This window comes from Pollicipes pollicipes, unplaced genomic scaffold (genome assembly GCF_011947565.3).
Source record: "Pollicipes pollicipes isolate AB1234 unplaced genomic scaffold, Ppol_2.1 Scaffold_6052;HRSCAF=7182_pilon_pilon_pilon, whole genome shotgun sequence".
In the NCBI taxonomy this organism is placed as follows: Eukaryota; Metazoa; Arthropoda; class Thecostraca; order Pollicipedomorpha; family Pollicipedidae; genus Pollicipes; species Pollicipes pollicipes.
The window spans coordinates 104,493-112,369 of NW_023596805.1; the positions used below are offsets into that span (position 1 = coordinate 104,493).

The 7,877-nt window shown below is 50.5% G+C and overlaps 1 long non-coding RNA gene across 2 annotated transcripts; it reads right to left on the reverse strand.

Moving 5' to 3' along the window:
• Positions 1-5,587: 5,587 nt before the first annotated feature.
• Positions 5,588-7,673, reverse strand: LOC119104589 (uncharacterized). 2 transcript variants are annotated; one of them, XR_005094971.1, is made up of 3 exons: positions 7,617-7,673; positions 6,682-6,834; positions 5,588-5,625 (listed from the first exon to the last, which is right to left on the reverse strand). It is a non-coding gene; the product is annotated as an uncharacterized LOC119104589 (long non-coding RNA). The 2 variants fall into 2 exon arrangements; XR_005094970.1 differs by lacking the exon at positions 7,617-7,673 and adding an exon at positions 7,447-7,581.
• Positions 7,674-7,877: the final 204 nt, after the last annotated feature.

The window sequence follows — 7,877 nt, forward strand, 5'->3', positions numbered from 1 at the left end:
TGTCGCGTCAGCAGCCAGTTGACCTTGAAGCTGAGGTCACAGTCCGGACACTGGAAGTTCTTGGCGTCGCTATGCCGGAAGACGATGTGCTTCCGCAGGTCGCCGCGCGTGTGGAACTGCCGGCCGCATTGCTGCCAAATGGCGATGACGTCAGCTGGGCGTCGGTTATTGGGTTTTAAGGGCGCGTCAGCTGCAAAGGTCACTCACGCCGGCGTCAGCGGAGCGTAAAATGACTCCGCTGGGTCACGGGTGGTATAAGGCGCTAGACGGCCATTCACGTAACACGGTAAAGCACTCCTGCAGGAAAAGTCCGCCACTGATTCAAGGGCAACAAAATTTGCTACCGCTGGCGTGCTCAGCTTGAAATTTTGTCTACCGCCGCAGTTTGAGAGCCTCGTTCGAAAACCACTCCCCGACCATCTGCAGCTAAGAAATCACTGGTATCCAGTGGTCTGCAACTGCAAACTGTGCAAATATTTTGCACTTTTGCGGAACTATGTGCATTCAATGTTACACAGTCAACAATGATTGCACACCTGTACCATCTTCAGCATCATAAAGCATTTAAATGCACAAAACTGCAACAAGTTTGTTTTCCATATACACAGCTTTTACAACACAAACATCTGTAGATGCGAGCATCTTTATAACAGCTGTGGATAAGTACATCTTTTTTTTCTTTTCTTTTTGTGTCGAAAGATTCAAGAAATCTTGTTAGAAATCTCGTTGGGATAATGAGGCCGGTTCATTCCTTCGGTCTTTTTGCGCTGACACCGATGCAAAAGCAAGACTTACATCGCACGTGAAACGAGGCTCCTGATGGGTTGATGTGTTGATTGAGGTTGGACTTGTTAATGAAGCGTTTGTCGCAATACGGACACGGCTGCAGCTTCAGCGGGTGCTCCTGCGCCAGCAGATGGACAGATCAGGTCTCAGAGACAGGTCAGGCGTCAGAATCAGGTCAGGCGTCAGACAGATCAGGTGTCAGAATCAGGCCACGAGTCAGAGACAGACCAGGCATCAGAGACAGGTCCGGTGTAAGAGACAGACCAGATCAGATTATTATGATTTGTAACCATGACTATATGGCTATGCATTAGAGGTGGTTTATGAATACACCGCACACACAGGCGTTAGGTGCCGCCCTTCCGAACGCCCCAATGCTTTACTTCTCTCTCGTGAGTGATGCAGATCTGCTCACTGGCACACTGCAAATACGGCAGCACACAGATGTGGAGCACGAGCATCGGCCCCTGGAGAGCGGTCCTGTCACTTCCCTGACGCTCCTTCGATCGTCATCGCACGATGTTGGTGAAAATTAATTTCTATGGGACTTCGGGTTCAATCACGTTACGTCTTGTAAGTTTCCAAGCCCAATTTGACGGTCGACCGACGGTTCCTGGTTCGTGCACCCCACACACAGCATCCGACATCATCAACATTCCTAGCCTGGCTGTGCTGGCCGGCGGGCTGTGCTCACCTCATTCCAGTGGTAGTGGAGTGCAATGTTGGTGGAGAAGTCGCGCCGGCAGAAGCGGCAGCGGAAGCTCTTGTCGCTGGTGTGAGAGACCTTGTGCGCTGCGGACAGACTGGTTAGGTCAAGTCAGGTAGGCCCGGGCGACCTCAAGTCAGGTCAGTGTTAGTGACCTCAGGTCAGGCCAAAGTGGGTGACCTCAGGTCAGGTGATCTCAGGTCAGTTCAGTGTTGGTGAACTCAGGTCAGATGACGATGATGATGATGATGATTTGGGGTTTAAGGGCGCATCAACTGCTGAAGGTCACGCAGTGCCCATAACAATCAATTTATGCTAAACAGGTCATCTAAGATCAGGTCAGAACAGGTGGCGGTGAGGGCGAGTGACCTCAGTTCAGGTCAGTGTGGGTGACCTCAGGTCAGGGCGACGTCGTTGACCAGTAGTCACAAATGCAATAATAAATTCATCACTAGGTTGCAGCACGCTAACAAAGATGGCATCTAATCAGCAGTTAGACATCCAAAACAAAAAACTACCGAAAACCTTTGAAAGACCGCAGGAAAGTACCAAAAGGAAAACGGTAGATAGGGTAGAGACTATCTTTTGCATGGCAGCTACCACCACGGCTTCCCAGCTGGGCCGGACACGCACCCCTAAGGTTGGTCGGCGTGCTGAACGTCTCGTCGCAGACATCGCAGGTCAGGGCGTCGTCCCCGCCGCTGAGGCGGCTCCGCTTCGGGCCGCGGCGCCGCCGGTGTGGCGTGGTCTGACCCACCTGCAGCGACGGGGTCACACGGGTCAGCCGAGGTCAGCAGAGGTCAACGCGCCGGTGTGGCGTGGTCTGACCCACCTGCGGTGACGGGGTCACACGGGTCATCCAAGGTTATCCGAGGTCATCGCACCGGTGTTGCGGACTGGCCCACCTGAGGTCACGAGGTCACGGGGTCATAAGGTCATCCAAGGTCAGAGGAGGTCATCCGAGGTCATCGAGCGTCTGTGGTGTATTAAGGACTGGCCCCCTGGGGTCAGCACGTCACGGGTCATCAACGGCCAGCTGAGGTCAGCAGGGGGTCAACGCGCCAGTGTGGTGCACACCGATCCACCTGGGGCCACAAGGTCCCAAGTAAAGCTGAGGTACATTAGTGTGGTTTGGAATGCTCCATCCGGGGTCACAATGACACATGCCATGTGTCAATTGGGCCAGAAGAGGTCACATAAGTGTGGCATAGACATCCACCTGGGGTCACGAGGTCGTACGGGTCAGCCGAGGTCAGTAGAGAACATCGCGCCTGTTGACATGTGTTGAGATTATTACGTCACATCGTTAGAGGCAGTTTGAGGTCATGGCCATAGCAGTCAAATGAGGTCAGCAGGTCACTGTGCCAGTTGCTGTGTGTGTGTGAGGGAATTCTGTTCAAGTTCAAAAATCTGTTAGAAAATCAAGTTCAAATAAGGTCGTCAAAGGTCATAATTCGTCACAGCTAACTGAGTAACTCAGCCATGGCGTCAGAATAAATCTGGGATTAGCTGTCACAAGACCCAAGTTTAGCCAGGGTTACCTGATTAAGGAGTCGAGAGTTTACCTGGGTTGTCTGACAGGGTCTAGGTCCACCTGGACTTATCTGGTCACTGTGTCAGAGCTTTGCTGCGCTGTCTGGTCAGCTATCAGATCCTGGATTGAAATAGCAATTGACTCCTGTGGGGGTCATAAACACTACTGAAACACAAAAAGTCATCAAAGGGCTCAGGTCTGGATGCGAGGGATCAGTCGTGGTCAAGCCCATGTGGTCGAGTCACGTGGTCAGGTTACGTGGTCAACCGCTGAACCCTGCGGCCGCTGACCTGATCGCCGACGACGTCCTGCTCGTGCAGCTCGGACGCCTCCAGCTGGGCCAGGTACGACATGGACGGGTCGTAGGTCAGCTGGCCGCCGTACGGCTCCTGCGCGCGCCACAGAGCGGCGTCAACAAGCGCCCGGCCCGCGGCGCCGGAGAACCCCGCGCGCGGCAGGGACACCGGGGCGGCCAGCCGACCGACTCCTCACGTGCGGTTCAGAGGGGGGGAGGGATGTATTCTAAGGGTCGAAAGTTATCAGTTGATTCCCTCACGGGTGTAAAGCGAGGGCGTCATGCGAGCTACTCCCGGAGTTCACAAAAGTGCCACGCGACTGTCAGCCAATTGGCTGGCGCGTGGGAAAGACCCGCCCGCGAACGCCGCGCACATTGGTGGAGCCAGCATAGCAGAGGCCTCGAGCGCTCGACTGCAGCTACAGCCTGAGCCTGACACCACACGCAGCGGTGGTGGAGCCGGGCACAGCAGAGGCCTCGCCGCGCCCAAATGCAGCTACAGCCTGTCCTGTCCCACACAGCGCTGGAACCGAACACAAGCAGGGTCATCCAGCGCTCAAAACGCAGCTACAGCCTGAGCCTGACTCCGCGCGCACAGCGGTGGCACTGGGCAGGGCAAAGGCCTTGCCGTGCTCAACTGCAGCTGCAGCCTGGCAGCCTGACCCGGTAGACGACCACGTTGTTTCCGTCCACTTCGTCCGCCTCCAAGACGATGGTCGGGTTATCTAGCGTCGTGCCATCTGCAGAGCAGGAGGCAGTGATGGTCATGTCACTTTAATATGTTTGTTTCGTCATACCACTTCAATATGGTTGCTCCATCTATCACTTGAAGATGGTTCCCTTCTGTCACATCACTTGAAGATGGTTCCCTTCTGTCACATCACTTGAGATGGTTCATTGTCTGATATTTGTCAGCATAACACTTTTCCAGTCACCATGGTCGCGCACGCCGATGGGGATCGATGGACGGGATTGATGATGATGATTGGGGTTTTAGGGCGCATCGACTGTAGTAGGTCATGAGCGCCGATGGACGGGATTCTACACCAGGGATCCATTACGGATCTAACGACGATCGCACAGTACACTCGCCACTGCTAAGGTTCACTGTAGCCCCACATCAGCACAGAATATTGTCGCGATATCTACTGTAATTACTAATATTTAATTTCTAGAAATATTGAGCGGCCTGTCCGCCCCCAGTGCAGTACACAGGAGTTTCCCGGAATCAAATATATGGTCTGGTGGAATCATGTTCCAAACAGTGCAAAGTTGAGTTTTTGGAACAATCACCTAAGAGTTTTGAAAGCAATTACACGAAGGCTAGACCTTAAGTGAATGATGAGCATTTGTATTTCACGGTGTACAGACTGCACAGGGCCATGCAGTAACTGGGGGCTTCAGGAGGGAGAAAGCAAAAATGCCACGTTTTACCATCTTGGGACCCATTGTGCTATCGCTTCAACCATAAACACCCTGGGTCTGCAGAAGCAGTGACCCTACTGACCAATGCTGATAAAGCTGAACTCCTGCGAGGCCTGCGCCGTCGCCGCGACCTCCTCCGTCGGCGGCGGCGGCGGCGGCCCTCCTGCTTCACATCATCAGCGGACTGCCCGTCCGAGCGTCGGCTGTGCACTTCGATCGGAAGGCATCTTGTACTTGAGCTTCACCTGACCGCACAGAGATGGCAGCACGGTCACTGTCGGGCTTTGGGAACGCCACTAGGTTTCGTTGATGAGGTATGAGCAGCTTCAAAATAAAGTATGGTGAGGCAGAAGACATGTGATAGTTAAGCTTGTTGCATGTATCATTGACACAACTAACTAGTGTGGTCAAAAGCATTGCATTCCATGATGAAAGTGCATAATTGGGCTTCAGAAAAATTGTGCTCACAGGGCCACAATGAGCAAATGATAAGGAAATGTCCAACAAACATCAAAATCAAAGCCATGAATCACAGTGTTCATTTATATGTAACACATAACCAAAAGGGCAAATGGAAAATCATCTTGCTGCCGCACAAGCAACTTAAAGCAGACAGGTCCCCTGAGCAAGCAGACAACCATCCATGTACAAATGCAGTTTTCATCATTGAATTGCTATGCACAGATGCGGGTAAGCCATCCTAATGCACAACAACCAAGAGGCCATGTTCATGAAACAAAACGTGCCAAAGCTTCAGGAAGAAAAGAAAATGGTCCACACCTCATTCTCCAGGGCCATCAGCTTGATCTCACACTCATCCCCTGGTTGATCAGGGAGGAGTCAGCTATTGCAGATTTCCTGAGAGTTCTCCAGCGAGTCCTAAGGAAGGGTGAGAGTCACAACAGTGGGCTGATACATACAGAGATGCCACCACATGAGATCCTTGTGGCAAGACTACAAAAGTTTGCCAGTTGGCATTGAAATGCTTCCAATGAGGATCATAGGGGAACATGCAAAAGGAGGGAAATGTATACAGAGTGCTTGACAGCACGTGAGCACTCCACACAGGTAAATCATAACATTACACGACTTGAGCCATTCTTAGTATAGATCTTCCAATGGTTTGCATGGGTGGTTTTCAGTACAGAGTACCTGCTAAGCATCACTTGGTGCATGCACCCCAAAACCGCCACCCAAGTCGTGATGTCCAGTTCAAGGGATAATGTTGCCTCCACCCTTTCGCCAGACAGGAATGCAGAGGTTTGACATGCCGCACAATGCTAGGGTACGGCCACCCCCACCCGGGTTGACCTCCACTGGCCGGTTGCTGGGAGAGGTTTCCATTTCAGCTCAGCCAAACAATGGGCCCCTCTACACTCGCATCCAGCACCAATGGATAAGGAGTCCAGCATCTTTCCCCGAGACCACAGGGACAACATTGCTTTCCCTTCTCACCAACCGCTAGGACCACTCCGAGATGGATTACCTACATTAGGTACCATGTGGTATGTGGTGGCTGCATGGCCAGGTTCAAAACCCTAGACTGACAAGTTCAGAGTCAAGATCACAAACTTATAGAGGGTAGCCAAGTGCAACACACCACAAATTGTGGATTTAAAGAATGAGGTGTAACGTTAATGCATATAAGGGAAACACATATGATTTGCTGTGCATAATGCTACTAAATCACAAACAACATTCAAAAGCAGCTTTGTCGTTTGCTAAGCAAGTTGGAGGGGGGCTGCAACATGCCCAGCTTTGATAAAATAGCCCAAATCTGGGGAGTAACATATTTAACATGCACTTTGAAGACACACAAGGTAGGGAAATTATACTTGTTTGCAGCCCCAGCCCAAACAGCATGTTTTACAACACTACACTTTGGCTCGAAAGGCCCAATAATTTGTAATTGCCCTATACTGAAAAGCAGCATACCTGTTTAAATGGAACTTGTACTAATTTGGAAAGCTTAGATGAAACCAGGGTTTTGGAAAAGTTTGTCCGAGTCTTGAATATGTTCAGCCGCTCCACAAGTGCATGCTTGCAGATCAAACAAGCTGCTGTTGTGGTTGAATCTTCCATGGCTCACTGTGAATGTAAACATGGCATCGAACAACATTTGGATATATTTTAAAATGTTCAAATACATTCTAGCATTCAGAGGCAACCAAACATCTTAAGCAAAGGTATACGATAAGTTGTGTCTCCTTTGATATTTTTACTGTACATGATCAATGGCAGTTACTAAAGGTGCTGAATTCTCCCACAGCAGACTGAATTGGAATATGTTTTCACTGAACAGCTAGAAGTTATCTCTAAAAATATGCATCACACCTCTCAGGAGAGGCAAATAAATTAACAACACCCAGACATCGCCATACCATAAATCACCTAACCTTGTTATGCTTTTTCATGACCAAGGCATGAAAGATAGCTGCCCAAGGCAGATCAGAGACAATAATAATCTGGGTGAAGACAAAGCCAAATTTTGACTTAGGAAGAGGCAAAATTCACACTTTTGCTGAAATCCTGGGTTTGTACCACCTAGTATCTAGTGTAAGCTTCTTGGCTCGGGGATAGCCTCCACCCTTACCGCCCCCATACGGTGCCATCACCATACGGTGCAACAACTAACAGGGCTGGTACTTCCAGGAGCTATTTAGGACCACGAAATATGTTCGGCAAATTCGCTGTTCTTACTGTTGGGCATACCAGCATCCTCTCGGTTGACGGGCGATTCCGGATTCCCAAGGGATGGGACCAGATCGAACCCCATATAAAAGGGGCGGTCAGGCACCTACAGTCCTTGCCCATCCCGAGGCCCAACGAGTCCATGTCCCCCTGTCCACACACACCCAGTGCCAATATACCCCAGTGAAATGAAACTTCAGTTTCCCGGTTGGGAACATTTGCCAGATAAATCAGGCAAAGCACGGCCTTGCTCACGGTTGTCCAATCCGAAAGGTTGAGTAGAGCCGACATAGTTGGTATATACTACAAAATATAAATGTTATGCTGGTCCACAGATGTTCTGAATATGCCATCTAATTTCGAGTTAATCTATACCTTATGATCATTTTCATCGAAATAAAGCTCAAATGTAATTTCCTGGATATGTTTGATTGAAAACT